The sequence below is a fragment of the Enhydra lutris genome, unplaced genomic scaffold, assembly GCF_002288905.1.
Source record: "Enhydra lutris kenyoni isolate GAN:26980312 unplaced genomic scaffold, ASM228890v2 scaffoldscaffold17, whole genome shotgun sequence".
In the NCBI taxonomy this organism is placed as follows: domain Eukaryota; kingdom Metazoa; phylum Chordata; class Mammalia; order Carnivora; family Mustelidae; genus Enhydra; species Enhydra lutris.
Genome location: NW_019154101.1, coordinates 30,289,729 through 30,313,027, shown reverse-complemented (window position 1 = coordinate 30,313,027; position 23,299 = coordinate 30,289,729). Strand labels below are relative to the sequence as shown.

The 23,299-nt window shown below is 41.9% G+C and overlaps 1 protein-coding gene across 1 annotated transcript in view; it reads left to right on the top strand.

Moving 5' to 3' along the window:
• LOC111147640 (microtubule associated protein 7) overlaps nt 1-23,299 on the top strand; it is a 144,596-nt gene that overhangs the window by 60,459 nt on the left and 60,838 nt on the right. The gene's annotated exons all lie outside the window — the stretch shown is intronic.

Here is a 23,299-nt window from a genome sequence, read left to right as displayed (position 1 = left end):
TGGTACCAAATTTCTGAGAAACACAGTAGAGAATACATCACTATTCTATACCCACCACTATTCTATACCACGGAAGATTGCATAAAGAGATAGCTTCCATTGCCCTTGACTCTAACATACAAATTCTGAGTAGCTATTAGTAGCCTGTGTTGAGTTTGTATACTTTAGCTTATAACAATCGCCTTTGCAGAGAGTCAGAGGACAAATGAGTCTCCTCAAATGACTCAGACTTTATTGTTTCTGGAAGATTTCACCATAAAGCAATACAAAATATAAAGTATCAGTTCAATGTCAGTCTGAACAGTCATCTGTGTCATACTTACGATTTTCTAACCAAAAAGTCTAACCTCATTTTTTAATGCAAATAAGTGTTAATTTATACTTTATGACAATGGCATCAATATAGATAGACAAGCAAAACCTTTCTTTTGTGTAAGGGGTAGAAAAACATTCTCTCTACCCTCTTAGGTATGTTTCCTGAGGCCTGCAAATTAAACTGCCAAGAGACAGATTAACAGGAGAAAAGCATATGATTTTTTACTGATGTTAGTATTTTTACATGCATGGGGGCTTCATACAACTGAAGTAAAAACCCAAAGAGACTTTTAAACCCAGAGACTTGTATACCATCTTAATAAGCGTGATAAGTAGTAGAGAAGTGACTAGACAAAGGAAAGCAGGTTTGGGCATGTAGGGGGAGGCCCATTGTGGGAAAGTAACTATGTGGGAGAAACTAATAGTAGATAAAGGTTATTTAGTAAGATTTGTTAGGTAGATCCAAGTTGTCTCTGGTGAAGTCATCCTCTTCAGGAAAAGGAGAGCACCTTTGCAAATGGAAATTTGTCACTTTCACAAGGTGAAATTTATGCCTTGCCTTTAGGCAGAAAGGAGGTGGGCAGAGTGTTCCTCCTGTATCCATTTCTCAGTTGCCTTCAGCTCAAAATAATCCGTATGCCAAAGTGGCATCTTTGGGGTTGGTATATCCTGATCTCCTTCCTTTACATAAAGTAGGGCCCTGCTCTCCTAGTTTCTCTTGCCTTGTGCTCAATGGATTCCTTTTCTGGAGCACTGCATTTTCCCCTTGTTCCTTGTTCCTTCAGTGACACTTTCTAGGTTTTACCCCCAATATGAACCACGTATCATTCAGGATGCGTAAGTGGTGTGCCTTTCTCACTGTAGTAGGAGAAGGGAAATGTGAAAAGAAAGGTGAAAAGAATTTTAGGGAAAACTGGAGATTTTTTCTTATCTTAGTAAGAATAAGAAGATTTTATCTTACTACTGGGCTTTTTTTTTTTTCTTACGTTTGACAGTTTTGTTATCTTTGGACATGAGCCCTCTGTTCATCATTTTAATAATTCCTGGGTCTTAATTCTTATTTTACTATAAAGCTTAAAGCTTTCTTTTCACATTCTAAAATTATGAAGCAACAAATATCATATAGGAAATGTACAGAGTCCTCCTTGCAACAAGTGAGAAAAAGTTCTATATTTTAACAAAGCGGTTTTAAGGACATAAAGGTACAATCTTCATAAAAGACATTGACAGCTTTTCTAGTTGCTGTGATTGTAGGTTGATGTACGCATCTCTGCCGTTTTCTCTGATCGATAAATGCCTTCCTGCTTTGGGTTATCGTGCTTTCCCCTTAGCCAGAAATGCCCCCCACCCACATGTGTACACTTTAGAGTCAGCTCAGGTGCCCCCTACTCCAGGAAGCCTCCCTTGCTTTTCTCTGTGCTTCCATAGAACCCCTCTGTCATGGTCCTTAACCACATTATATTTTAATTATGTTTCTTTGTCTGTATCACTTGGGGGCCTTTAGCTTCGGTACCATTATTTTTGCTTTACCAAGGCTGGCACTATGCCTGCTCATTAAATATTTTGCCAAGTAATTACCTGTGTAGCCCCTAGCTCACACCCCTCACCCATTAGTCATCGTACTTGGCTTTGAGTGTGCCCTCACCTGGCCGCACGGGGATCATGCTTTGGCTTTCAAGCTTCTGCCCTCACCAGCCACGCTAACCCACCCGGCCTGACTGGCAGCTCACTGTCATAAACTGAGTCCAGAGAAGATCAAACAGCATGAGACTGGCCATCAGCCCAAGATTACCCTGCAGAGTCCGAGCGAGACCAGGCATGAAGCCGAGCGCTGAGCTCGCCGCTCCCTCTGTACGTCAGCTCCAGACTCTCAAACTTGCCATTTTATTACTGTCTTACCAACACTTCTTTTTTCCCAGGCCTACACTGTTTTGGGGGGGGGGACTGTTTAAGTCACTTATGTCTGCTCAGTTTTTAATTTAATCCGAGCTTAGTTCTGAACTTGAAAACAGCAGTTTCTTAATGACAGCCCAGTGACTTTAGTGGGAAGCGAAATACAGAGGGTCTGAGAGCAGTGCGTTGCATTTTGAAAAGTGAAAAAAAGGGGTGGCCATGAAAACAGCAGGGGGCCTGGGGCCTCTGGGTGCTTCCCGCACACAGGTATTAACACTGATCCAGGGTCCAGTTGAACATAAAATTAGTTATGTCTCGCTTTGATGAAATACAAATCAGTAGGATTTAAGACCGAGCTACATATATCTGCTGTACTCTATAGCTGGTTATCTACTATCAGATTGCTACTATTTATTTTATGCCTGTCAGTTAAGCTAAGGAAGGGAGGGGTAAGAAAGAGAACCATGATTTCATCCCATGAAGGATTATTTTCTGTCTTTTCACTGAAGGTCTTGGCTTCTATTTCTGTTGTCTTGGAGACCTCCCAATTTCTCTTTAAAAATAGCAGGCATTATCAAGAATTCATTAGTATTGTGAAGTCTTGTGAAATTGTAGAACTCCTGTGATTTTGTGTCTTTACAAATGCATGGTTGAACTTTCACGAAGCTGAGAGGAACATTTTCCTTAGGGCCAGGACAGAACATCAGAAGCACAAAGTCACCTGTTTCTTTCCCTCATCAGAAAAATAATAATAATTAAAAAGCCTCTGGCCTCTTAGGCCTCAGGACCGGGTTATTCCCCAGGTAGTTGAGCAGGTGAGCTTTCCAACCCTGCTCTCAACCGTCAGCATTCTGGAGGTAAACCAAGCCAGCTTCATACTCCATTCCAACCATTCGTTATCCTCTGCCCCTGTGTACTCAGTATAACACGGGGACACTAATTGCCTGCCTTGCAGGGTGACCCGAGGAGTGAGACCTGCTGCATGCAAAGCCTCTGGCCCAGGGCTTCTTAAGTGGGTGAGGCTGGATGAATGGCTCCCACAGTTCTCGTCCTTTCTATTGTTGCTAATACTAAATTTTTTCCCCTCTGTGGTGGTTCTATCTCACTTGCTTTTTTAAAGCTCGGATTTTACAACGAGCAGTCTGTGTTTCTCCTGCTTTACAGGGTCAATTATGAGTGTTTTCAGTGGTATTTGGCATTGCCGACTTATTTGGTGTGTTAGCCTTAGGCCACTTTTCCTTCCTCCTGGAGTTAATTGATACCAGCTGAGAGAGCAAATCCCGAGTCTGCTGGGCAGGAGTTGAATGAGTAGAAGAACCATAGACTAAATTGGACATTTTGAATTAGAATTTGAAGTGTGGTTTTAAGTAATATAAAAAGGTTTATAATAATCTGAAGCCAAAATATAAAGATTTAGAATCAACATTTGGAACACTGCACAGTATTAGGATAGTTTTTCTAGCTTTTATTTTCAACCTATATTTTTTGTGTAAAGTTGAGTTTTATAAAAGGGCTAAGATTTTTTTTTTCCTAGTGAAATGAGAGTCAACAGGTTTTTCAAGCTGGGTTAGAATAATTTCCAGATCAGTGGAAACTGAAATGTGTTGCTAGCAGGTGTTTTATTGTAGATGGCTATGAAATGACTGCATTCTGTCTGCATTTCTAAAAATTTAGATGAAATGAGCTTTCTCACATGCAGACTTAGCTAAAGGACTGTGGATCATTATGAGGCAGATCAGTATTGGTACTTGTGTAACCCCAGCACGGACAGGACCTGTACTGACAGCTGCAGGCGGCCGCGAGTTTTAGGGACCTGCTCACAGAGACGGTGCTCACTCTACTCCAGGGGAAGAACTATGCAACATGTCGCTGTGTCAGCTAACTAAGCTCTTGGGAACCAAATCACCTGGCTTTTGGGCATCTCAGTGGAGTCGGCCAAGGACCCTGGAGATGGAGGTAGGGAAGCGCCCACTCTGTCCATACTGAGTGAGGTACTGAGAAGCTGTCACTGCTGGGACAGGCCTTTCATGAGTGGGCTCCAGACCGTATCCAGATCAATTTGGAAGGAATTTGAGGTAGGCTCTTGGATTCTCATCATGGGAAGTCTCATTCTGATGGAAGCAGCAACATCTCCACAAAAACTGCACAGTGTGGCAGGGGGTCATGGAGGGAGAAAGGGATGGGGCGAGGGAGCAGTTCTTCGATGAAAATTAGATAAAAGAATGTACCTTCTGCATTATTTTTGCTATAGGCAGTAATGTTTCTGACAAAGTGTATGTCATTGCAAAAACTTATTGCTATAGAGAGATTATTCTCTTGATATACAAGTAAAATGTCAGTTACCCCCAGAGCTCTCAGAAATTCACCTCTTGAACCCACCTGGTCTTGCCCAGCACAGTGCAGGTTAAGGTGGAGGATTTAAAAATCAGCCTTAACTATGGGGCGCCTGGGTGGCTCAGTGAGCTAAAGCCTCTGCCTTTGGCTCAGGTCATGATCTCAGGGTTCTGGAATCAAGCCCCACGTCAGGCTCTCTGCTCAGTAGGGAGCCTGCTTCCTCCTCTCTTTCTGCCTGCCTCTCCGCCTACTTGTGATCTCTGTCTGTCAAATTAAAAAATAAAAATAAAAAAATAAAAAAGTTTGGAAAAAAAAATCAGCCTTGATGATGAGACTAGAACACAGTGATGTCATTCATATTTATTTCTGTCTCTATAGAGTGGAGTTACATCTTTGGGTCCCTAATGCTCATACAGCTGGGGTAGATGTCTTATTATAGAGGGTAGCCATTAAGGCAGCAAAAATTGCATATAACCAGTTATTCAATGCAGAGACCTAGGTCATCATTTTTTTTTAAAGATTTTATTTATTTATTTGACAGAGAGAAATCACAAGTAGGCAGAGAGGCAGGCAGAGAGAGAGGAGGAAGCAGGCTCCCTGCTGAGCAGAAAGCCCGATGTGGGACTCGAACCCAGGACCTGGGATCATGACCCGAGCCGAAGGCAGCGGCTTAACCCATTGAGCCACCCAGGCGCCCATAGGTCATCATTTTTAATGTGGTCCATGTACCACTTTAATGTGATTTTTTTTTTTATGATCAAGATGTTCTAAAGTCAATCGGTGAGTTTTAGAAAGAGAAGGCAAATGTTTCCTTGTGTGAAACACATCCCTCAGTAATGAGACAACATGAGCTATTTTTTCATCCTTCCTATTGCTGCTGGAGGGAAGTGAATGCTTGTCGACACTGTCTTCAGTGATGAAAAAGGTTGTCTTTCAGACAAATGTAAAATGGGGTTTGGGGGCATCTGGGTGGGACAGTTGGTTGAGCATCTGACTCAATTTTGGCTCGAATCATGATCTCTGGGTCTTGGGATCGGGCTTTGGGCTCCACGTAAAGTCTGCTTGGGATTCTCTCTCCCTCCATCCTTCCTCCTCTCTCTCTCTCTGTCTCTCTTTCTCTCTCTCAAATGAATGGATAAATCTTTTTTTAAAAAATCAGTTTTTGTCTGATATCAATAGTTACAACATTTTTTGCTACTGAATATTTGTTTACAAATTCAAGTTCAGCCTGCCTGCTAGAAAAATCTTGCCTCACAAAAATTGAGGAACATATTCAGAGGAGCTAAATTGAGAAACATGTGAATGACTGTTTCTAAGACAACATATTTTAAAAATCTAAATGACTAATTATACTTGTTTATTAAGTGAACTTCCTTTCTCAACTAGCTCTAAAACATGATCACCTGTGACCCTTATACATATTTGCTAGACTATTATAATGTTTTTAAAAAGAGCAATTCCTGATGTCATATGGGTTCATTTGTAAATTGGCTGGTTGAGAACTGGGACACATATTCACATTATGATAATACTGCATGTAGAACTGATAACCCAAAAAGCCTATTTCACCTATTACATAGTAATACTGTCATAGAATCTCCATGAAACAAATATGACCAGAGTTATTCAGCGCTTTCTAAACATCTGTACTGATTAAAAGGATCCTCCCTCAGATTGCTGATATTCTGTTTTGAAAGCTGTTGTTCTCACTCTCTCTTTCTCTCAATCCTTGCTTCCCCTCCCCCCATCATTGTTTTTCTCCTTAGTCTACGCGGAGATGAAACTCCATATTACAACTCCTCTCTCCTTCACTCTTTCTAAAAAGCATGCACCCTTTTGGACATTTCCTAAAGTTTTTCGTTGCCATAAAACAGTAGGTAAAATAAGGTTTGAAGAAGTCTTGGGCTTATACTTAGTCTGTAAACTAAAAAGAGACCATATTGCTGTATTGTTCACGGGTATTGTTCACGGGCTGTTCCTGGTACATCCAGGGAAGTGTCTGGTGTGAAGGAATGCTCAGAGGCTGCCCTGAGATTCCTTCACGTTTCATTAGAAATCGGAGACAGTTGGGGGCGCCCAGGTGTCTCAGTCAGTTAAAGGGCCTACTCAGGTCCTGATCTCAGGGTCCTGGGATCGATCCCCATGTCCGCTCCAGACTCAGTGCAGAGTCTGCTGGAGATTCTCTTTCCCTCTCCCTCTGCTCTTCCTGCTTATGCACTATAAGTAAATAAAATAACATCTTAAAGAAAGAAAGAAAGAAAGCTCAACAGCTCTATAAGTATTTTCCTTTCTCACAGTGACTCTGCTGGAATTTTGAAGATAGAACGAGTTGTCTAGGAACAGGTTCTTGGATAAAGAGCAGGGTCGGGAGACAGGCCAGGCCCTACGACCAATATGGCGCTCCCTGGGATGGAAGGAAGACACCTTGGCTGACAGTAGCTCCTTCCTCCCCACCTCCACTTAGGGTTTGTTGATTGTTTTTCCCTCCCTCCAGGAGGAGCTAGCTGTGCAGATTTACCCTCTCAGTCTCTCTCACCCTCCTTCTGGCTTCTCCCACTGCTCTAGATACCAACTCTCACATGGAGATTGTCAGCTGAGACATGGTCCCAGAAAATTTCCAAGGCACTTAGAAGACAGGAGTCAGTTTATCAGCTTACTTTTGGCTTAGCTTTTGAGGACCCCAAAGGCCCTATAGCTTGGGCAGATTTAGAATTTGTAATTGGATTCTCTTATTTGAAATGGGTGTAGCATACTTGAAATGAATGTACGGTTTGGAAAATAAGTATAAACTGCTTGGTCACGAGTGCTCCGCCCTGGAGAGCCTTTCCATCTGTCCCAATAGTGCACCGGGCTATGCCGCCTGCCATACGGTTGTCGTCGTGCTTTGGAGAGTTGCACAACCCCGTGAAACCGCTCCTTGCCTTGCGGACTGGCCTCCTTCCCTTTCATTGGCTTTGTTTTCGTTAGTTACTACATTTAGGTATTTGATAGTTTACAAAAATCAGAGATCCTCAGTTTGGGGAATTTTGAGTGGGGCAAATTAAAGAAATCCAACAAATAAGTTGCCATTCCAGTGAATAGAAAATAAAAAGATGAGCAGAAAAACATGCTTTAAATCTCGCCTCTTATTTCTGCAGAGGATGGAAGAAATGCTTTGTCATCTGAGTCCCTTTTCTGGGCCTGAGTCTCTGTTTACTCGAAGCCAACTGAAGTCCTGGCTTAATTGCATTTCTTTGCACTCCAAGAGGTTTGTCTTAATTATTTAATAGATTCGAACGTATGTTCAAACCACAGCTACACATTGCAGAAAGCTGGTGGTGGTGTGAGTCCCAACACAGCATGTGTGTGGAGCGCCGGGCGGGAGTCAGGGCTGTCCTCCCCAGTCCGTCTCCGATGTTCAGAGGGAGGAGCAGCCCCAGCATTCTGCTCTTCTCCACTCTCCCCCTGCCTCAGAGTCTGTGATTCTGGCTTTGAAGGGGGCCCTGGCTGGCCAGGCCATGTTCGACCCTTTTGCTGCACTGCTCCATTTCCTGTGCAGAGAAACAGCTCGGTCCCAGCCCAGCCCACAGTGTCTCCCATCAGAGCTGGCAGAAGCCCCCACTTGAACTGATATGGGTCTGGTTTGCAAAACTGAGCAGGGAAGGAGTCATAAATGCAGCCACATAGAACAAAACCTAATTTGTTTTTTTAAACTTAATTTTTAAGCGTCTAATTAGCCCTAGTGCTGTGGCTCCTTGCAGACCCCATTCCTGCTTTTCCCAGATGAGTAAAGCTACCTGGATGTGCGGTTGGTTTTGCTTTGTTGTTTGGTTTGGTTTTGGTCGTCCTCTTCCTTGGAAGTGGTTGCCTTCTCAGCGGTGGCCAGACTAGCAGAAGCAAAAAGGCTTAAACTGGAGGAGATTAATACACCAACCCCAGGGGCGAAGGAGCAGTGCTGGTGATAATATGGGGGGTTCATAGCATTTGGGGCCATGGTTTCACACATTGACAGAGATGCAGAGAATTTCAGGTTACAGAGAAGGTGAGATAGGGGTAGCTGATGACTGAGGGCGTGTATTGGAGATGGTGGCATCCATCACAGTGAACAAAAGAACTGGAAAAAGCAGGCAAAGTAAAATTATCAAATGAGAAAAGAAAGGGACCGGAGAGTAAGTAGCATGATATTTCGAATAAATAGAAAGCAAATACATGTCAACACAGAAACTTTTTTTTTCCAGAAATAAAAGAGGGAGGTAAGAGGCATTTTATATTTATTTTACAGCTTTATGGACTATTTGAATTTCCTAACCACTTGATAGACATTTCTTTTTTAAGATTAAAAAAAAAATAGACATTTCTTTTTTAAGATTAAAAAAACCACCTGGGTGGTTCAGGCGTTAAGCATCTGCCTTCAGCTCAGGTCATGATCCCAGGGTCCTGGACTCAAGTCCTGCATTGGGCTCCTTGTTCAGTGGGAGCCTGCTTCTCCCTTTCCAGCCTGCTTCTCCCCACTGTTTGCTCTCTCTCTCTCTGAGTCAAATAAATAAATAAAATATCTAATTAATTTTAAAAAACGAGTTATCCAGGTGATGGGATTATAGGCCTTGCATTTTTGTCTTCATAGTCTTCCTATAGTATAGAAAAGCTAATAGATTGTTTTTAAAGTTTTTTATTTTTATTTACTTGAGAGAGAGAGAAAGAGAGCGAGAGCAAGCAGGGGAAGGAGCAGAGGGGAGAGGGAGAAGCAGGCTCCATGCTGAGAACAGGGGCTGATGCGGGGCCCAGTCACAGGACCCTGAGATCGTGACCTGAGCTAAACTCAGGAGTCTGCTGCTTAACCGACTGAGCCACCAAGACACCCCAATAGAAGTGGTTTTGTTTGTTTGTTTGTTTTTTTAATGAAATTAAGCCAAATCAGTTGAAATTTTTATAGGCAAGTGTGGAATTAATATCTACTGTGATGCCGCATTTATAGACTAGCTGACAGAGAAGGTAATGCAGTCCTACTGTAGCCAATGCGTGAGTCCATTGCGATGAGGAAGCAGTTGGCTTCAGGCCCTTTCAATGCTAGCAAGAGCTCTTCTAGATGACCAGCTTAGCTGGGGGGAACCCTGCATTTTCTCTTCAGAAATCCACTGGCTTCTAAATTGTTCGGAGCTGATTTCTATCACAAATGATGTTATTAAAACCCTGATCTGGCATCCTTTACTTTTTTTTCCTCCTGACTTTGCTCTTCTACTGCTTTCAAAGCTAAATGCTGACCAGCTTTAATATGATGAGCCAGCATGTGTTGTGCCTTCTGACGTCTGGAAGAAATGAGAATACGTAAGATTCCTGATGCACCAAATAGGAAGTCAATAGAAAGTATGCACAGAGCCCCTCGATGTGTCCAGCCTGCTTTTGAATGCCTTGAATGGAAAGCCATTCTCTAAGTAAGACACAACATAGGAGATAGTCTTACCATCTAATCATCACTTGGTTTTGTACGCATTGTTTTTTCCCTCGGTAGTTCACACGTTGTCCTTGGTAGCCTTTTATTGTCCCTGTCCCCACTAAACATCAAATCTTCTGCCTTCTCTGAGTCTCCTCACCTTCAGACCCCACCTGGGATCTCACCGCCAGCCCTCAGTGGTGCCATCTCCCTGAGACAGAGGTGTTGCATGTTGCAGGCTAGAGGAAGCGGAAGCTGGAAGGGTAGGCAGGGGCCATATTTCGGAAGATATTTGGTAGGCTGAGGTGCGTGCTTGGACCTCATTCTGTAGTTAGTGGAAACTCTGTCAGATTACAGATTACTTTTAATTGTGAATACTGAAAAAAAAAACCAATAACAGTGATTTAAACAAATTTGGAGTTTTCTTTTTTCTTACCTACAGGAAATACGGAAATAAACGATACAGCAGTTCAACGATGTCAGGGCTGGGTGTCTGTTACTGCCTTAGCTTTTCCCTCATGATAGCTTCCTGGTTACAAGGCAGATGCTATACCTTGAACATCATACCCATCTTCAAGACAAGAGAAAAAGGCAGAGTGAGGAGCCATGCCTCCTGAGTACACCTCCCCTTTAAGGAGCATTCCCGCAAACCCGGCCTAACAACTGCAGTGTTCAGCTTCTTGGCCAGTAGTGTGCCTTGTGGCCAGTCAGGGTTCTGTTAGGGAAGAAGCCTCGTATAGGCCTTTATTAGGTAGCAAGCATTTGCCAATGCAAATTGGCAGTATGAATTTCCAAGAGGGAAAGGCTGCAGCAAGCATTCCCCAATTGTTTTCGTTTCTGTTTTTATTTTTGTTTTTTTACAAAAAAGTACCTTTTTTTTTGGCCTTGCTTCTGTGAGATGAGCAGTATTTGGAACTTGTGGAAACATACATTCTAAAAATGACATAGGACGCAATGAAATCAAGTGCCAGCCGGTGTGGGACAGACTGGGGAGTGTAGGAGAATTCAGAGAAGGAAAAGTGTTGGGATAGCTGGAAAAGATTTCACGAGAAAGAGAACTGAGTGGGGCCATGAGAAGTGGATTGGACTCTTCTACCACGCTGTAATGGCGGATGCATGACCTTCTATGTTTGTCAAATACCAGAACAACAGAATGAGCTCTGTGAACTGTGGACTTTGGGTGATAATGATACGTTGTGAACTGTGGACTTGGGGCGATAATGGTATGTCTCTGAAGGTTCATTGATTGAAATAAACATACAGCTCCAGTGCAGGCTACTGATAGTGGGAGAGAGTGTGCTCTGTGGAGGTGGGGGCCCATGGGAATGCCTCTGAACTCTCCACTCAGCTTGGTGTGAACCTAAAACTTCCATAAAACAATAAAAGCTATTAAAAGAAGGAAGGAAGGGAGAAAAGATAGGCAGATAGTTTGGATTTAAATATTTGAAGAAATGGTAAGGCTGGTGTTCCAATGAACGGGGAAAATGAGCAAGGACACAGATGTACAAGTGACGGCAGCATAGGACAGCATGATGACATGGGGTTGCCCCTGATTTTAAACAACCTTGAGGTTAAACATTCACTTGTTACTCAGAAGGAACTGGAATCATCTTAACCTTCCCTTATTTACCACTCATTCCTATCGCATTTTTCTGAGTTTGCATAAGAAAACTTAAAGCTGAGCATTTTACTACTATGCTCTACAGAGGAGGAGGAGTGAAATATTGATATTCTGCAGCCTTGTATGTCTGGGTTGTTTTCACAGATTAAACTCTGTTGATTAATATTCATAGGATTAAAATTATACTAATTTCTTTGCAAAACTGGTATTTAAAACTGACTCTGTTGTTTATTTAGGATTTTAAGAACTATACATCTTCTACCTTGATCATTTTTTTGGCATTTAAAGTATGAAAACTTTTCTGTTTTGTGGCCTATAGTAATCATTTTGTAAAATATTGGTATTAGCAATTTTAGTTTTCTTTTTAAAGTAAATCATTATCCTGGTAAAAGTAAAAGCACCTTCTTTCAATTGGTTACTTTAATTAAACAGAGTAATGAAGTTGAGTTCTAATTATTTTTCCCCAAGTTATTTAAATAGTTGCTTTTAATTACACACTGAATTTAATTGAATTCGGTCTAATTTGATAAACTCCCTATCCAGCTGTTGAAACTTAGAAAATTAGCTACAGTCTCCATCATTTACCATTTCTTAGTATAAATGGAAAACTTTTAATATGGTTAGGCTTTCCGCCTCCTTTCTGTCCTTTGCTCTAATCTTTGCTTAGTCATAAACATTACTCATATTATGAAGCAGAGCTCATTTGTATAATAGCTAGCCTTATGACTGGTGATAAATCATGGAGAAGGGAGAAGGTCCGTCACCCATAGGGATGAAGAGGCGCCTTTTAATCTGGTTTATGTTAATGCAGGTGGAAGAGACAGCCTTTCCTGTTCTATTTATAATGTTGCCATCTGGCTGAAGGATGGTTTTTGCTTGTTCTATTTATTTGTTTTTAGATAAAAATGTTTTGGGTTGGATTTAAAGTATGTAATTTTTGCTCCTGTCTGCTAACTACATCAGAAGGACTTTGTACCATGAATCAGCTAGCTGCATTTATTGGTAAACAAAACAGCTTGAGAAATGATTCCCAATCACTTATACACAAAAAATATATGGGGCACATGGTTTTTTGAAATGCAGTTTTCTTCATTTCAGCTAAAACGGATGTTTGTCTTTTTAACAGATTACCATAAGAAATCTATTAAATTGCTTTGGGGGAAATATTGGGGTTTACAAATCCCTCAAAGCTGAAGTGCTTCTTTTGTAGCCTTTCTGGTATTTGCAGCCAAGGCTATCATGTCTTCATGCTTCTCCCCATGCCGTATAGACAATATTCTGTCGTATTTGGAGTCTGTCTCTAGTTCTGTGATATTCACTATAAATGATACTGAGCATACCTTCCTGTTACGTGGCTGCAAATGCAATGATTTGATTTTGGGGCTTGCCTGATATCACATCAAAACCATCCTAAAATCACAATATTTTCTGGTTTTTTCCCCACCTGGAATGGACACGACAGTAATCTGACAATTCTTTTGGTCGTGTTTTCTCTGCAGTCTTAGCAGCCTTCCAAAAATGAGCAAATGCACCCTTTTTCTTTCTACTTGTCATGAAAACTTTATCTTTCGGGGCCTTGGCTACCATTTGCTCAGAGTACACCACCCACCCTCCAGCCGTCCCTCAGCCTCTTCTTCAGCCATTTATTCAGCATCACATAAGTGCCAGATAGTGAACTAAACACTAACGGTGGAGATCCTGAGGATGAAACCACAGGCCCTGTCTTCAGGTTGCTCTAGTCTCATAGAGCATTACCTCAGAACTGCACCTGTCCTAGCACCAGAGACGAATGCCTCAAGCTCCATTCCATTGGAGAGCATCTCTGGTTCTTGAAGCTCAAAACAATGATGACTGTGATTACAGCTCTTTTGAGGCAAACACGTAGCCCACTCCTTATCCCTTAAATGTATCCTGATAACTTGTTTTGACAGAGTTCTCTTTTGCTGTTATTTAAGTCCTATTTATGTTATCCCTGTCATGTGTAATTTGACAAACAAAAAATGGAATTTTTGGTAAAAAGTTACGGTCATGTCCATATTTTTGCCATGGACATTTCGGCACAACTGCCTCAACTTTGCTTAGGAAGTTGAAAGACTATTATAAATCATTAATAAATGGCTCTGTGTGCCTGTCCCCTTCTTCGTGCCTTCACGTTATAGTTCAGGATGAGGAGTGATGTTTCTGGTGCGTTCTGTTCCCATGGATCATGTAACTGCACACAATGCTGGCTTGTATTTATAAAATCAGTGTCTTTGTGTTGGGTTAGTATTATCTCAGTATTGGACAAATTTCTTTGTCTTTCGGTTGACTGTCCCTTTCTATCACGGTCATAAATTTTTCATTTTTTTCATTATGCAGAAATGAAGTAATTAGAAAGTGACTTTCAGTCCCTGTTCATTGTGGCCAAATGAGCTCCCCCTAAACTTAAAAATCTCCACGTGGTCTTATAAGCCTCTGGTGCAGTCTGTTGTAGCCACCAAGTCATAACTTTTTGTTGTATCTGGAGAGCACGAAATACAAAGAAAAAGTAAGAATTGAATTGTTTCTTATCAGAATGAATAAGGACGAAATGGGAGACTGATAGACATTATCAAATGTTCTTAATTGCATTTGTCTTTGCAACAAGAAATGAGCAATAGATTCTTGAGTAAAGTAGTTCCTTGTTCTTATTGCTGTGTCACGTTAAACATGGCTGGGTTTTTTGGGTTTGTTTTTTTTTTCAGATTTTATTTATTTGACAGAGAGAGAGAGCGAGAGCACAAGCAGAGGGGAGCAGCAGGCAGAGGGAGAGGGAGAAGCAGATGCCCCGCTCAGCAGGGAGCCCGATGGGGGGCTCGATCCCAGGACCCAAGGATCATGACCTGAGCGGAAGGCAGCTGCTTAACAACTGAGCCACCCAGGCACCCTCATGGCTGGATTTTAGACCATAGCACACGGTGGATTTATTCTGGTGTAGAAGAGCAAATTACAGTCTGCACTCTTTCTCAGCATCTGTAGTTACACACGTCTCCAGGGCACAATGCCTGTAAATCTGCATGGTGACGTGGCTGCTTCCCCATCCTGCGGCAGTCTGTGAAAGATTAAAGACACCAGTGAGCCTCTGTCCACATTTTATTTCCTTGACCCTCCTGCAGAATGACCTTCAGAGCACGCCACTTGTTCCCCAGCCAGGCACATTCCCTCCATTCTGTGTTTCCTCATCCTACCCACGGCCCTTGCTCCATGGAGTGGGTGGCTGGGGTCCCATTTCCTGCAGGATCTGAAGCAGAGGAGAGACTGAGGGCTCAGTTTCCCTGCATGGTGCAACCTCACTGCCCCAGGCTCGGTCCTGGATGGCCACAGTGACGACTCTTCTGGTTCTGTGATGCTACAGTAGCAGGCACAGTTTTCCCGCAGGTCACTGGAGTCACTGTTTTCCCTCGAGGTCAGATACTTATCTCTTGGTACCTGTTATGGGTAAATGCAAAGATCTGAAAAATTATTAAATTAAATAGAAAGCAGAATTCTTAAGATGTCTGCTGTTAGCCTGGTTTCCTTGTATTGTTTTCATTAAGAAGATAAGCACATTTATATATATACTTCCAGCAGGCTTGTTACAAGCTTCACTCTTTGTTTACCCAGAGTCCCCGCCTGAAGTCCCACGTGATGTATCACAGTGACTTGCATTGCCTTCAGGGTAAAGTCCAAACTCTTGGAATTCAAGGGGGCCTTGACCTCAGCCTTATTTTCAACCGCCTACCTTCCTAAACCCACTGTTCCAACTGCATAGTGCCTTGTTTATCTTTTCTTTTTTTTTAATTGCCCAGGTAGTTTTGCTTATGGCCTCCTCCAGCCCTCTCTGCTTCACTCTTTGCTTTTACTGATTCTCTCCATTCTTCAAAATCTTTATGCAATAAAGTCTTGTATCACTACTACCCTCTTAGCACCTTCTCCCACCTCTGAATCTCTGTAATACTACCTGCATCATTTATTTGGTTATCCATCTTCTATGGTATATTGATTTTTAAAAAACTGATCCATTGCTACGATTTCACACGTTTTCCTATTGTCTCCTCCTACGTTCATAAGCATCTTGCAAGTTGACGTTGTGTCCTTTGATCTTGGTGCTTTTAGTGTATGGTGCAGTGGCTGGCCCATGAGAGTATCTGTAAATGTTTATTGATAAAATTATTTAGGGGCACCTGGGTGGTGCAGTTAGGCGTCCAATTCTTGGTTTTGACTCAGGTCATGATCCGAGGGTCATGAGCTCGAGCCCCACGTCGGGCTGTGTGCTCAGTGCACAGTCTGCTTGAGATTTTTTTTCTCCTTCTCCTTCTGCTCCTCCCTCTCTCTCTCAAATAAATCTTTAAAAAAATTTTTTTTAAAGAAAGTATTATTTGGCGTTTCTGAGCTTGGGAATGTAGTGGTTCTGTTGATACTGTAACAAAGAGACTAACATCAGGTTTGGCTGACTTTTTGAGGACAGTTTGTTCACCTTTTGACATAGTTTCCAGTGATTACAGAGAAAGAGGAGCATAGATTCCCAAGAGGTGGGAGACAAACTGTATTTGAGAGAACATATTTATAAATGCACTTGAAAATGGTTGACGTAGAGCGCATGCTTTGGGCCATGAGAGGAAGCAACTTTTCTAAGGAGAAAAGAAATTACTGGGGGAATCAGAAGTTCCAAAACACAGTTTGAAGAAGTAACCCAGAAGTAAGGGTTCCAGAAAGGAAAGGTGGTAGAGGGAGACACATTAATATTTCTTCTCAGTACTGAGCACAAGATGTCCCCGAGTCAGATACTGTCTGGGCAATGCCAGTAGGAAGAAAACCGAGGGAAAGTAGGAAATTGAACCCAGGTTTGTCTAGGGTCAACTCCCATGAGCTCTATCATTTCTTTAATTTCAGGTACAGTTATGAGGCATTTAAACTGAGAAGCTCTCCATCCTGTGAGCTAATCAGAAAGGTCATTAGAGAAGTTTGCATTATGGCCTTATTCTAAGGCAAATTTCATAAATAATGTTGGGTAAAACCTTAAAGATCTGTGTTACAATACTCCAGGCAGCTCTATTAGAATCAAATGTAATTGTCAAGTAAATAAGCAAAAGGATGATAAAGTAGAAAACTTTAGGTGAAACACTGAATTGCCTGGAAACTATTCTGTAATCACTCTCTGTTAAGTTTTTAAACCAAAAACATTCTTCAATTGCCATAACAGTGTTCTGCAGCCAAATTTTTCAACTAAGTGATTTGTTTAGTGTGCTGTGGACCTGGCAAGACCACCCCAGGCTCTGTGATTTACGAGGAAGACTCAGGACTCAGCATGGAGTCAGACTCCTGCTAAGATTTATTGGAGCAAAACCAGGCCTTCCTAAGGAGAGCTCTCTAACGTCTGCTGTGTGAAGTCTTTTCTGCACAGATAAATTGAAACTATTAGGTTGAGACCTATGAAGTTGCAATATTCAACCATTTTTCACTACAAAAACGGCAATTGCTGGGACCCCTGGGTGGCTCAGTCAGGTAAGCATCTGCCTGCGCCTTAGGCTGTGATCCCAGGGACCTAGGATCGAGTCCTATATTGGGCTTCTCGCTCTGCCGGGGGAGCCTGCTTCTCCCTCTGCCCCTCCCCATGTTCGCGCTCTTTCTCTCTCTCTCTCTCTGTGAAATAAATAAAATCCTCAAAAAAAAAAAAAAAAAAATGGCATTTGCCTGTGGTTCAACCTCTAGTTCTGTCTTCTAGTTTACTCTCCCCCCAAAGCTATTTGTATACCCTGAACTGCATGTCCACCAAGTCCAACTGAACAATATAGCAAAGAGCTCATACAGAGCTGGGCCTAATGGCTATACTCTGTTAAAAATAGTGACAAAAAGGGGCACCTGGGTACATCAGTCGATTTAGTGCCCAACTCTTAATTTTGGCTCAAGTCATGACCTCAGGGTTGGGAGACCGAGCCCCATCTTGCACTCAGCACTGAGTCTGCTTGAGATTCTCTCTCCCCCTCTTCCTTTGCCCCTCCCCCTGCTCATGTGCACACACATTCTCTCTCTCTAAAATAAATAAATCTTTTTAAAAAAATGGTAAAGAGATATATTATCCTTGTGGACGTCAAGGCCACATACCATTCAGTGAGATTTAAACTCAGGCTGATTCCTAAGATTGTAATCCTAAATGTCTTATTAGAGTAAGCTTTTTTACTAAATTAAGCATTTGTTGAACCAGTTATTCTGATCAGTTGAGAGAGACTCTTCAGCCAGACCATACAGCCCAAAATAGAAACAAAGCAGCAAGAACCCGTGCCCTTTATGGGAAGACATGGCAAGGAATGCAGTGACTCGTAGAGGATATGGATTTCACAAGCTCATTTATGGCACTTAGCGGCTGCAGGACTTTTACTAGGTGAAAGCTCCAAATGTCAGCCATCTCTGTATTTTGTTTCGGAGCGGTTTGGAGAGAGACAGAGCCCCAGACCACAAGGATGCTTCTCTGCATCCTTCCTCTTGCCTTTCACACTCACACATGTGACACTAATGGAATAAAGCTTTCAAGCTAGCAGGAAGATCAATAGAGACTTTATAAGGCTAGCAAAGACTTATTGAGCTTTGTGCTATATGACTCAGGTTTCCTTATAAAAAATGAAAGAGATTCAAATTAATACTGGAAAGTCACCTGAGTCATTTAAAAAATGGTACTTTTTAATGGAGGGAGGGGAAAGGTATATTCAATCCTGTCTGCAAGTTACCTAGGATTTCCAGTTTTTTAAATGTTGGAAATCTTAAGTAAATTACTTTCGTCATGTTCTCAAGTAGTGAAATTCCCTGTACTTTGTTTAAAAAAATAAGAAAAAGATTTTCTTTCTCATTATTACAATGGAGTGTTTGGGTTTTGGGTTTTTTTTTGTTTGTTTGTTTGTTTTTTTAAAGCTCATATTTACTTAATGCAGTGGTAACTTGAAGGGCATTCTGTCTCTTGAAGCTGTCATCTAAGTCTCAGAAACACTGAGGATTACCTCTTCCAAAGGCAGGTTGTACCCTAAAAACCATACCAATAAGCTCTACCTACTACCTTTAGGGTCCCCAGGAGGTGTGATTGTTGCTGAGTTGGAAACCTCTGAAACCAGCAGCTGAGCCAGACTTTGCTCCCCAGGACCCTGTCACCAAGTTGACATAGGTTTATTTCCCCATTAGTGCTGCATGAGCAAAGCTCTGGGGAAATGGAAACCCAGTTTCCCACATTTGTGTAGGGAATAAGGAGAGAGCAAAAAAAAAAAAAAAAATGCTTTCTACCAGTTATTGAGCCTTGTGGTGGGCCCAGTGCTCTCATTAATTTTCACAACCCTGAAACTTAGTGTTGTCCCTCTTTACAGATGGGGAAATTAAGGCTGAGAGGTTAAGTGATGTGCCAAGATTTGAAACCCGGTTAAGGGCACAACCAGCTCAACTGACTCCAGAGCACACAACACCTCCTGGAAATTCCAAACACACTGCTACACCATGCCAAGTGCGGCAAGTACCGTGGTTGAGGAAGGCCCAGGACCTCATCGGAAGAGAGAAAGAGAGAAAAGGAGTGTGTTAAATACCTGTTGTGCACTAAGCTCTATGGCAGATTCTTCCCACGCATCTTCTCCATTAATCCTCCCATCTTCCCATCAGCCCTATGAGGGAGGCCATATCCCCCGACACACACCTACTCAGAGAGGTCGAGAAACTTTCTGAAGGTCACCTGAGCCCAGATCTGTTTGAGTTTATATCTTCTGCCTTATCACAATAGAGTATTAACCAGAGAGGTTGTTGGAGAAGTAAAGATTCTTACAGAGGCGGAAGGAAAAGTGGACTGATAGAAAAGTAGAAAGATAACCTGAAAACTTTAGATGAATGTCCAACCTAAAGGGTAGACATTAGCAATTATTTGTAATTTATAATTGTTAGAGTTGTAACAATATATAATGAACAGACTGACCGTTTGTAAAATTGCTTTTGCTTTACTAAGTTAAACTGTCATTTTTATATGAGCATTAAAAATTATAAGATTTTTTTTTTAAAGATTTTATTTATTTATTAGAGAGGGAGAGTGAGAGAACGTAAGAGGGGAGAAGGTCAGAGGGAGAAGCAGACTCCCCATGGAGCTGGGAGCCCGATGCGGGACGCGATCCCTGGACTCTGGGATCATGACCTGAGCCAAAGGCAGTCGCTTAACCAACTGAGCCACCCAGGCGCCCCTAAAAATTCTAAGATTTTTCAATGCATCTTGTTGTGAGTAGGACGCAGAAGGTCTTCTGGGATAGCAATGAATTCCTGGGATCCGGATGGTAGGAGGGCAGGCGAGTATATGTTCCACTAGAGCAGCTCCAGTAGAAATCAGGAGTAGATAAACTGGCATTCAAGTAACCAGACCTCCAATTAAATTCAAGTATATTTTTTACATTTGAATTTCAAGATTATGAAACAATTATAGCTCCCCACCCCCCAGAAAAAGCTTTTATCAGGGATTATTTGGAAAAGTCACTGGGACTGAACATGTGTTACAGTCTTTTTAATCTCCTTCATGGTGGACGGTTACATAATATCCAGTTAGGATTGATGTTTGTTGTCAGGACCTGGGGGGCCCTGCGGATATGCAGTCACCAGAGAAAGATTAAATTATGTCAAATATAGGCAAGAAAGGAATTCATTTGAAATATGTTCTAGACAAATGGTTCTAATTCTTTTTCAGTTAAGTAAAAATAATATATAGCAGATCCATAAATAGCTTCCTAATTAAGGCTTTACTTACTGTGTGCCGGAGGTAGCTATATAGCAAAAAGAAAATTATAATCCTAGTACTCCAAATATGTGATACATTCTGCTTCTTTCTGTTATGTTTCTTAATAGTTAACTTCTTTATGAGTAATTTTAATAAGATTGACTTGCAGAATAAGGAGAAAGTTTCTTCTTTTAAAAGATGTACTTATTTTATTTATTTATTTTTAAAGATTTTATGTATTTCTTTGACAGAGATCACAAGTAGGCAGAGAGGCAGGTGGGGGTGGGGTGGAAGCAGGCTCCCCGCTGAGCAGACAGCCAGATGCAGGGCTCGATCCCAGGACCCTGAGATCATAACCTGAGCCGAAGGCAGAGGCTTAACCCACTGAGCCACCCAGGCACCCCACGATGTATTTATTTTAGAGAGAGCATGAGCACAAGCATGAGCAAGAGGGCCAGATGGAAAGGAAAAGAGAATCTCAAGCAGACTCCGTGCAGAACCCAACACAGGGCTTGATCTCACGACCATGAGATCACGACCTGAGCAGAAACCAAGAGTCAGGTGCTTAACTGCACTTAACCATCTGCTCCACCCAGGAGCCCTGTGAAAAGCTGTTCTATACACAGTGAGTTAGAAACTTTCCTAGTTTTGAGCTTCATCACCTTTTTTGTATCTTTAGGGATCTCTCTAAAGTTGTGAGCCTAGAGCCAAGAGCAGTTAGCCTGGGTTTCACCTGCCACATGGTGACAACTGGCAACTCCTTTTTAGTAGGTGGGATGAGAGGTTACGTGACAGCATTAAAGAACCGAGCATACTTGCTGATTTCCCTTCTAGATCAGTATCAGAATCAGAGCCTATCCTGGTTCCACTCATACTCCTTTCAGTTTCCCTCCCAGCCACCATCCTCCAGTGTAAGCACATACACACCATGTAGCCCTTTTCCAGTGGTAACTTGCCTGGTAAAATTTCAAGTGACAAGGTCCTATCAGAAGACACCAAATGAGGCCTTTTATTTGCTATCTGCTCATTTTTTACTGTATGTTTACAGAACTTTCCTTGAAAATAAAGCCAAAAAAGCCCAATAGATAAAACTTAAACCAGTCAATGTCTGTGTTTGAAACTATTATTTAAAGCAAACAAATCCAAAGTAAGCAATATTAAAAGATTTGTATAAGATACTTTTACTGTTTAGTCTATGATTTTATCTATATTAGTTAATATATATTAATTATAATATATAGTTAATAATAATAAGTATAATAAAATAATATAATGGTTAATATCTACTGATTTATTTATTTGAGAGAGTGTGTGCATGTACGCAGGGTTGGGGGGAGGGAGAGAGAGAATCTCAAATAGACTCCCTGCTGAGCACGGAGCCCATTGAAGGGCTTGAGCTCAAGACCCTGAGATCATGACCTGAGAAATCAAGAATCAAACACTTAACTGCCTGAGCCACCCAGGCACCCCATTATCTACAATTTTCCATGCTAATACCACAAAAATTTGGTGTATTGCTCTCTAGAGGTCGAAGATAAATTTAGGGAATTTTTTTTAGTAATTTTTCTCAGTATGTCTTAGGAACAGTTTTTAAATTATTTACTCTTCTTAAAGCATAATTATCATCCCATCTTTTCTGGTTCAAAAACATTGATCAAGTAATTCCTATTGTCTAGATAATGTCCAATTTCCTTAGCCTAATGAAGAGATAATGTGTCATATGTCAGGGGCAAGGGCTCCAAACAAAGCAGGGAAGGAGTGTGAAGTGCTGAGTGGTGGGGTTGCTATTTTAAACAATTCAAGAGGATTTTCTTATCTGTCTTATTTGAGCAGAGTCCCAGAGGACGTGAAATCCATGTGGGTATCAGAGACCAGAATGTTTCGAGTCCTTGCAAGGTTCTGGGATGGACTAAGTCAGGATGACTAGAACAGAGTAATTCAGAAGGAAAGGGGCACCTTGTGGGCCATGATGGAGACCTTAGGTTTTACTCCAAGCAGGCTGGAAGCTATTGGAGAGTTCTGAGCAGAGGAGTGACCCCACTTGTATTTTAAGGGGATCACCCTGGCTACTACGAAGAAAACAGACTAAAGGTGGTCAGTGGGAAGATCAGGTAGACTGGGTAAGAGTATATTGTAGTCACACAGGGAGGAGATGATTAGAGAGACAGCCGGAGAGGTGGTAAAATGTTTTATAAGGTAGAGGGGAAAGACCTTACTAACAGATTAAACATGAGGATCAAGGGTGAGTCCAGGGTTTGGGGCATGATCAGCTGGAAGGGCAGAATTCTCAGCTGGTGAGGAAGACAGCAGAGCAGGTTATAAGGCAGAGAGTAGGGGGCAGAAACTTATGGGCTTGGTTTTTGACATAATTTGTATCTGAGACAGTAGCAGACATCTTTTAAATATCCTTTGAAATACACTGAAGTAATATGGGTAAAGGGGTGCCTGGGGGGCTCGGTGTATTAAGTGTCCGCCTTCAGCTCAGATCATGACCCCTCGGTCCTATGATCGAGTTCTGCATCAGGCTCCTTGGCCCGTGGGGAGCCTGCTTCTCCCTCTGCCTCCAGCTCCCCCTGCTTGTGCTCTCCCTCTCTGAAAAATAAATAAAATCTTTGAAAAATACATAAGGGTAAAGAAAGTAATATGTTTAAAGTATGGGATCCTGCACTTGACATAACCAGAGAATTATCGGGTATGTCTGCCCTTCATTTCTTTCCTAGAATACATTTCCCATAGTCTCTTTAATAATCTGTGTTACGGAACTTTTGCCAGTAGCTGTTTCAAAATCCTAGTAAATTTTATGTCCTGGCTCCCTTCTAGTGACCCACTTGGGTATGTTCTTGGAATGTTGTGTCCCTAAAGCGTGAGCTTTCTAAGAACTGAGATCAGAGACTTTGGATGCCAGTCATGCTTCCACGTGCTTGCTTTATGTATAAACTGGGACCAACCTTGAACACGCTACTGCTGGAGGATCGGTTGAGCCACAGCCCTTGAGTTCGGGGTG